The sequence below is a fragment of the Dipteris shenzhenensis genome, chromosome 3, assembly GCF_047967505.1.
Source record: "Dipteris shenzhenensis isolate YYH24624 ecotype China chromosome 3, Dip_SZ_1.0, whole genome shotgun sequence".
In the NCBI taxonomy this organism is placed as follows: domain Eukaryota; kingdom Viridiplantae; phylum Streptophyta; class Polypodiopsida; order Gleicheniales; family Dipteridaceae; genus Dipteris; species Dipteris shenzhenensis.
The window spans coordinates 64,596,303-64,605,775 of NC_141598.1; positions in this window are offsets into that span (position 1 = coordinate 64,596,303).

Here is a 9,473-nt window from a genome sequence, read left to right on the forward strand (position 1 = left end):
AATTCAGCTGGAGGATCACAGAGATGAGGAGACTGTACAGTAGTATTTTTACTGACCAGTTCGAGATCTTCGGCGAATGGTTTGAGGACCTTTTTGAGCTTTTCTCGAGCTGAAACATGTACAAGTATTCCACCAATGGTTAGGGCCATTTGGTCGGTGGAGAGGCCGAATGGCAAGTGTTGATTAAGGAAGTCGGTGCCGATGACGATGTCAACTCCCTGGGATTCAAGCTGATAGAAATCTATCTCAGTTGGATGTTATTGAATGGAGATAGGAATTCGAGCAGCGAATCGTTTACAAGCAATAACTCCACCACCCATAGTGGAACCATGCATTTGGTCAGCGGGATCAAGGGGTTCCCAGCAATATGAAGGCAAAGCATGATATTTACATATGTTGAATCGTAATCCTGTATCTACAAGAGCAACAAGAGGGTAAGGAACAACACCAGGAGGCCTTATGAGAATAGAGATGAGCCAAGTCTTCATGGGATTTTGGACAGGAGGTGTAGGTTGTTGAAAGAAATCATGGAAAGAGAAGACAGAGGGCTTTTCTTGAGCTATGGAGCATTGAGTCAGATGACTACTAACTTTCTTATCCAATGATTCAATGGAATTATGCAGCTTGTGGAGCAAACTTCCCTCGGCCGCAACTGTGAGAAGGTCGGAGAGATGGGGGATGAATGTAGGCATCAACGTCTTCAGGCCCATCATCGTCATCGGAGGCTGAAGTAATATCAATGTCGATGTGGGATTGTCTGCGCGGATGATTCATATAAGCAGGGATATCTTCAGTAGAGCTTGCAGAGGTGGAGAGCTGGTCTCTGAGTTGGCAGTGCATGCATTGAGGAGTATCAGATTCGGAACATTCATATAAGGATTCATCTGTGACTCCTTGCGAGACAACTTCCCAATTATTCGGATGATTGACCATATTAAAGAACCCTTTGAGTTGTTTGTGTTGGGAGTTATGGGGTTGCTATGGACAATCCTTAGCAAAATGGCCTTTTTACTTGCATATAAAATAGCCTGAACCTTCGCTTGCCTCTGCACTTGAAACGAAGAAAAGACAAGAGACTGGAGATTGGAAGACTGTAAAAATTTGCCCGAGAATGAAGGACTTGAGTCCTTTATATACACTTGTGGGCGAGAGAATACCACTTGCTTGGATGCCATCCAGGGGGCTACTTTTGCAAACCGGGGGCGTTAGTGGTTTGGAAAAAGTGAAGGTCTTATCTGGCAAGCCAGACAGTGTCTATTCACTGTACACTTTTGTTAGTGGAAATACAGGTGTTAGGGCGGAGCACAGTACTTTGTGGGATGCTGGGCCCAATAGGGCGCACCTTCTCGGGAAAGCATATCTGGGAGAATATTGGCACTACCCCTTTTCCATTCGACCTGAAAATCATACATAGCAAAGAATTCTTGCCAGCGGGCAAGACGACCACGTCCAATCTGCCTATCAATTTTTCTAGTGCAGAAGGTACGGAAATTCTGGTTATCCGTCCGGACAAGGAAAGGCTTGTTGAGAATGAAGAGCTCCAATTTCTGAATTGCCTTTTTGACGGCCAAGATTTCTTTTTCGATCGAGTGGTAGTTGCGCTCTGCGCCTTGGAAAATGCCAGATCTGAAAGCACAAATACGTTCTTGTTGTGGAGCCGTACTTTCAAGTAAGATGGCGCCCCAGAACTCATCAGAGGCATCTGTTTCAATGATGAGGTTGGCGTTGGCCGAAGGAATGGCTAATGGCGGAAGAGAAAGGATCTGCTGTTTAATATTCGCCAGAGCAGCAGTTTGGGCTGGACCCCAAAGTGGACCATCCTTGCGTAGATAGAGTTGAAGGAGATAGCGATCACGGGCCAGGTGCTGATAGAAAGGAGAGATATAATTCAAGCAGCCAAGAAATCGTTGAAGTTGATGGAGATCTCGAATCTCCGCAGGGAAAGCAGCAAGAGCTTGTAAAACATAGTCCTGTAATTGAATTGCTCCATTATTAATGAGAACTCCTAAAAAGTCAATGGAGGCTTTACCAATTTGCATTTTGGAGGGAGAAAGAACCAGTCCCTTCTGTTGGAGCAGATCATGAATAATCTGGAGATGCTGCAGATGGAGATGAGGATTTTTGCTGTAAATCAAGATGTCATCAATGTAAACCAAGCAAAATTCATGGTAGGGGGCAAAGATTGAATCCATGTAGCACTGGAATTCCACGGGTGCAGTTTTAAGGCCAAAGGGGAGCACGGTCCTCTGCCAACTTGCCTTTTTGACGGCCAAGATTTCTTTTTCGATCGAGTGGTAGTTGCGCTTTGCGCCTTGGAAAATGCCAGATCTGAAAGCACAAATACGTTCTTGTTGTGGAGCCGTACTTTCAAGTAAGATGGCGCCCCAGAACTCATCAGAGGCATCCATTTCAATGATGAGGTTGGCGTTGGCCGAAGGAATGGCTAAGGGCGGAAGAGAAAGGATCTGCTGTTTAATATTCGCTAGAGCAGCAGTTTGGGCTGGACCCCAAAGTGGACCATCCTTGTGTAGACAGAGTTGAAGGAGATAGCGATCACGGGCCAGGTGCTGATAGAAAGGAGAGATATAATTCAAGCAGCCAAGAAATCGTTGAAGTTGATGGAGATCTCGAATCTCCGCAGGGAAAGCAGCAAGAGCTTGTAAAACATGGTCCTGTAATTGAATTGCTCCATTATTAATGAGAACTCCTAAAAAGTCAATGGAGGCTTTACCAATTTGCATTTTGGAGGGAGAAAGAACCAGTCCCTTCTGTTGGAGCAGATCATGAATAATCTGGAGATGCTGCAGATGGAGATGAGGATTTTTGCTGTAAATCAAGATGTCATCAATGTAAACCAAGCAAAATTCATGGGAGGGGGCAAAGATTGAATCCATGTAGCGCTGGAATTCCACGGGTGCAGTTTTAAGGCCAAAGGGGAGCACGGTCCATTCATAAAAGCCTTGGGGCACCACAAACCCAGTTTTGTGTTGATCAGCAGGCAGGAGGCCTATCTGCCAAAAGCCGGCTTTCAAATCTAGCTTAGAGAAAATAGTGGCGCCGCTGATCTGTTGCATTAAATATTCTTTATTGGGCAGGGGTTAAGAAATCGAAATGAGACACTTATTGAGAGGTTTGTAATTTATGACCAACCTCTTCTTACCCCTCTTTTGCTTCGAATGTTTATTTACATAGAAGGCGGCAGCTGCCCAAGCAGATGTGGATTCCCGGATTAGTCCCTGTTGTAGTAGAGTAGCAATCTCCTCATTACATAACTGTCGATCTTCAGCAGTGAAACCATAAGGGCTCTCTTTATAAGGTTTTGCTCCCGCTTTAATAGGTAAGCCAATCTGGTGATGATACACATGCTTGAAAGCCTGTGGGGAGTCACCACTGCAATGTTGGAGGAGTTGTTGCTCCATCTCCGCAAGAGTGTTACACAGCAAGAGAGTATGAGTTTGGCGACGAAGCTGTTTGGCTGTGTCCTGGGCCACAAGATCTTGAACCAGATCTCGAAGTTCCTGATCAGTGAGGAGAGATTGCGCATCCGAAGGGGGACTGAATTCAGCAGGAGGATGCGAAGGGGATGGCATTGGCGAAGCACGATATTGATCAGGGACTGGGCAATGTGGCGACATCTGATTGACAATGGCAAGATCTTCATCATACGGTTTCAAGACCTGAGATACCTTTACACGAGCAGGAATTTGTACAAGCGTATTGTTGATGGTTAAGGCCATCGTCTCAGTAGAGAAACCAAAAGGCAAATGTCGATTGAGGAAGTCGTTGCCAATAACCAGGTCAATTCCTTGTGATTCCAACTGATAAAAGTTGATTTCGGTGGGATGCCCGGCCAAGGAAATGGAGATGTTGGAGGCATACCATTTGCAAGCAATAACGCCTCCACCCATGGTTGAACCATGCATGTGATTGACGTCAGAAAGAGGCTCCCAGAAATATGTAGGCAAAGCATTATATTTACAAATGTTGAACCCAGAACCTGTGTCTACCAAAGCAACCAAAGAATAGGGAGTAACACCTGGCGGTCTGAGAAGAATAGAAATAAGCCAGGTTTTCATAGTATTTCGAACTGGGGGAGCAGGAGAAGTGAAGAAATCATGACAAGAGAATGCAGCAGGAGGAAGACCTGAAGAACACTAAGTGAGATGAGTTGATACCTTCTGGTCAAGAGTATTGAGAGTAGATGTTAACTGTGTACATTGTGCCAGAATGGTAGCAGTATGGGTCTTCAGGGTCAGTATATTCTCCTAGAGCTTATGAAACTGACCGGTGCAGGAAGGAGAGGAAGGGGCAGTCGTAAGAGTTTGTACAGGAACTTGGGTAAAGGGAGGAGGAAGGTAGCTAGGCGAAGCATCAGAGGAAATATGGACAAAATGGGGAGGACGGAAAGCGGAAGGTCCACCAAAAGGGAGAGAAGTCTGTGGAGGAGGAACAAGGGAAGGAGGAAAAGGAAAAAGCTCAGGCGAGGGACGAAGGTCTTGGTGGAGAAGGAGGGAGAGGAAAATCTGCAATGTCGAGAGGCCTGTCAGAACCAGAGTCGGAGTCGGAACTGGCCAAGAGATCAATAATATTCATAGACGGAGTATTCATAAACAAACTGATCTCTGTGTCAAGAGGCAAAGCCAATTGGCATGCAAAGCAATCAGGAGTATCCGACTCTGAACATTCATACAAGGAATCATCGATGGCGCCCTGAGATACCACTTCCCAATTGTGCGGATCATTCACCAGACTAAAAAATCCTTTGAGCTGCTTCTGTTGAGGAGTATTCGGCTGTTGCGGACAATCTTTAGCAAAGTGGCCCTTTTTTCCACAAATAAAACAACCGGAAGCAGATCCTGAAGAAGGACGACGCTTGCGAAGAAAGCGTTGGGGTCGGCGTTGATATCTACGGCGCCAATGAATCTTTTGAAGGCGCGGGAAAGTACTTGACCCACCGCAAGAACAATGAGATTTCTTGAAAGGAGCACGGCGTCGAGAAGCAGAGTTGCGCGCTGCAAAGCCCGAAGAGGATGTAGAACAGAAATCATGATGTCCTACAAACTGCTGACAGATAGAGGGTGAAACCAGACTGATTTCCTTAATCTTGTTCTTGAGCGTATACTCGGTACACTGCTTTCGGATATAAACCTGAACAAGCTGGAAAAGATTAGCAAAGGTAAAATCAGCCACAATTTTGTGTACCTCAGTCGGCTGATTGTTGATATTCAAAATCTTTGTCTGGCTTTCAATCAGAGAATTAACAGCTTCACCAAGCTTATGAGGTAGACTGAAGAGATAGTGGCGCTTGGCGGAGACGTCAGCAAAAAAGCCAGCCCGATAAACCAGTTGTTGGGCATGGGCATTGTATTGGGCTAACTGAAAGAGATCGCAGAGCTTGAGAGCAAAGAATTCATTGGAAGCCTGCGCTCGATCATCAGTGAATGTGGGCAGAAACTGATTGGTTATGGCTGCAATCAGGGCATCAGGTGCATTCGCTTGTTGCTGTGCATCCTGGCTGCTGAAAATCTGTTCCTTGGATGCTTCCGACAGGAATTCCCACCAATTGGCTAAGATGCCAGTAAACCCTTTAGTGGTTCCGACAGCAGCATCGCGAGGAGACCATTTATATACATTGACCAGCGACATCATATGCCCATAAAAGATCTTCAAAATATCTTTAATCGCTTGAGGTGAAGCACCATCCAAATTAAGCACATACCCTGGAAAGGATTTATGTTGCAGACGGAAACGAAGTTCGCCTGCTTCATTGAGAGTCCCATCAGTGTATTCTGGCATCTGCTGGTATTCAGGCATTTTGGGTACACGGCCAGGAGCATTGGGAAAGAGCGGACCCTAAACCCTAAACCCTAAACCCTAAACCCTAAACCCTAAACTGGTTTAGGGTTTTAGGGTTTTAGGGTTTAGGGTTTAGGGTTTAGGGTTTAGGGTCTAGGGTCTAGGGTCTAGGGTCTAGGGTCTAGGGTCTAGGGTTTAGGGTTCAGGGTTTAGGGTTCAGGGTTTAGGGTTCCAGGTTTAGGGTTCAAGGTTTAGGTTCAGGGTTTAGGGTTCAGGGTTTAGGGTTCAGGGTTTAGGGTTCAGGGTTTAGGATCCAGGGTTTAGGGTTTAGGGTTTAGGGTTTAGGGTTTAGGGTCTAGGGTTTAGGGTCTAGGGTTTAGGGTCTAGGGTTTAGGCTTTAGGGTTTAGGGTTTAGGGTTTAGGGTCTAGGGTTTAGGGTCTAGGGTTTAGGCGCTAGGGTTTAGGGTTTAGGGTTTAGGGTTTAGGGTTTAGGGTTTAGGGTTTAGGGTTTAGGTTAGGGTTTAGGGTTTAGGGTTTAGGGTTTACGGTTTAGGGTTTAGGGTCCATTCATAAAAGCCTTGGGGCACCACAAACCCAGTTTTGTGTTGATCAGCAGGCAGGAGGCCTATCTGCCAAAAGCCGGCTTTCAAATCTAGCTTAGAGAAAATAGTGGCGCCGCTGATCTGTTGCATTAGATATTCTTTATGGGGCAGGGGTTAAGAAATCGAAATGAGACACTTATTGAGAGGTTTGTAATTTATGACCAACCTCTTCTTACCCCTGTTTTGCTCCGAATGTTTATTTACATAGAAGGCGGCAGCTGCCCAAGCAGATGTGGATTCCCGGATTAGTCCCTGTTGTAGTAGAGTAGCAATCTCCTCATTACATAACTGTCGATCTTCAGCAGTGAAACCATAAGGGCTCTCTTTATAAGGTTTTGCTCCCGCTTTAATAGGTAAGCCAATCTGGTGATGATACACATGCTTGAAAGCCTGTGGGGAGTCACCACTGCAATGTTGGAGGAGTTGTTGCTCCATCTCTGCAAGAGTGTTACACAGCAAGAGAGTATGAGTTTGGCGACGAAGCTGTTTGGCTGTGTCCTGGGCCACAAGATCTTGAACCAGATCTCGAAGTTCCTGATCAGTGAGGAGAGATTGCGCATCCGGAGGGGGATTGAATTCAGCAGGAGGATGCGAAGGGGATGGTGTTGGCGAAGCACGATATTGATCAGGGACTGGGCAATGTGGCGACATCTGATTGACAATGGCAAGATCTTCATCATACGGTTTCAAGACCTGAGATACCTTTACACGAGCAGGAATTTGTACAAGCATATTGTTGATGGTTAAGGCCATCGTCTCAGTAGAGAAACCAAAAGGCAAATGTCGATTGAGGAAGTCGTTGCCAATAACCAAGTCAATTCCTTGTGATTCCAACTGATAAAAGTTGATTTCAGTGGGATGCCCGGCCAAGGAAATGGAGATGTTGGAGGCATACTGTTTGCAAGCAATAACGCCTCCACCCATGGTTGAACCATGCATGTGATTGACGTCAGAAAGAGGCTCCCAGCAATATGTAGGCAAAGCATTATATTTACAAATGTTGAATCCAGAACCTGTGTCTACCAAAGCAACCAAAGAATAGGGAGTAACACCTGGCGGTCTGAGAAGAACAGAAATAAGCCAGGTTTTCATAGTATTTCGAACTGGGGGAGCAGGAGAAGTGAAGAAATCGTGACAAGAGAATGCAGCAGGAGGAAGACCTGAAGAACACTGAGTGAGATGAGTTGATACCTTCTGGTCAAGAGTATTGAGAGTAGATGTTAACTGTGTACATTGTGCCAGAATGGTAGCAGTATGGGTCTTCAGGGTCAGTATATTCTCCTGGAGCTTATGAAACTGACCAGTGCAGGAAGGAGAGGAAGGGGTAGTCGTAAGAGTTTGTACAGGAACTTGGGTAAAGGGAGGAGGAAGGTAGCTAGGCGAAGCATCAGAGGAAATATGGACAAAATGGGGAGGACGGAAAGCGGAAGGTCCACCAAAAGGGAGAGAAGTCTGTGGAGGAGGAACAAGGGAAGGAGGAAAAGGAAAAAGCTCAGGCGAGGGACAAGGCCAGGAAGGTCTTGGTGGAGAAGGAGGGAGAGGAAAATCTGCAATGTCGAGAGGCCTGTCAGAACCAGAGTCGGAGTCAGAACTGGCCAAGAGATCAATAATATTCATAGACGAAGTATTCATAAACAAACTGATCTCTGTGTCAAGTGTTGAGATATCAAGCTCTATCCCCGACATATCTCCTGGATGACTATCATTTATGTCACCGCCTATGTTAGTTGTACTCGTGGTGTAGTTAGACTACCACGTATGTTTTGTTTTGGGTTCACATATGAACCACGTATTCTAGGGTTTGACATATAGGGTATTTCCCTCTTCTATTTTAATTGTTGTTGTGTGCAAAAGTGAAGAAAGGCTTCACCCTCCAACCTTGTGTCCTCTCTCTTTTGTGTGTTGTGAAGAAAGCTGAACTTGAGTCTCCTATCTCTCTCCCTTATTCTTTACATGGTATCAGAGCCTTGTTCGTGGTAAGGAGCTCAAGAAAGCAAGCCAAGTTTGTGGTGTCCTGGTAAGAGGACCAGTGTTGCTTTCCTATTTCGAGTTTGGGAGCAAATCTCTGCAGGTAGCACAGCCAGAAGTGCAAGAGTGCACTGCTTCAGATTGAGAGGCCCTTCGCGGTGTGGCGAGAGCGCAGTATATGCTGCGGGAGAGGGCGTAGTATATGACTTTATTTTTCTGATTTGAGGCCGTTTCGGGGCCCATTTTGAAGGCGGAAGTTCTTCGCAGGCACTCAAAAAAAGGCCCTGTTTTTGCTGTGTGAATACTGCGCGCGGCCAGTCGGTGGAAAGGTGCCACAGAAATTGCATCGTATGCCTGTGTGCAGAGATATTGGGAGTTGCAGATTCATGCTTGTTGCCTGTTGATGCAAAATCGTCACTAGGAAGTGACTGTGTGGTGAAATACCACTTTCGTCAGTGTGGTGAAATACCACTTTCGTCACTTGAGAGCAAAGAATTCATTGGAAGCTTGCGCTCGATCATCAGTGAATGTGGGCAGAAACTGATTGGTTATGGCTGCAATCAGGGCATCAGGTGCATTCGCTTGTTGCTGTGCATCCTGGCTGCTGAAAATCTGTTCCTTGGATGCTTCCGACAGGAATTCCCACCAATTGGCTAAGATGCCAGTAAACCCTTTAGTGGTTTCGACAGCAGCATCGCGAGGAGACCATTTCTATACATTGACCAGCGACATCATATGCCCATAAAAGATCTTCAAAATATCTTTAATCGCTTAAGGTGAAGCACCATCCAAATTAAGCACATACCCTGGAAAGGATTTATGTTGCAGACGGAAACGAAGTTCGCCTGCTTCATTGAGAGTCCCATCAGTGTATTCTGGCATCTGCTGGTATTCAGGCATTTTGGGTACACGGCCAGGAGCATTGGGAAAGAGCGGACTGGGAGCATCGGCAGGTTCCTCTTTGACTGTGCCTTGATTCATGAAAGTAGGCACAGAATTGGGCTGAGGCACAATAGGCACACGAGGAACAGGAGGGGGTGCATGAGGAAGCATAGGATGGTCATCACTATCAGAGTCTGAATCAGGATCAGCTGGATGATCCGATCT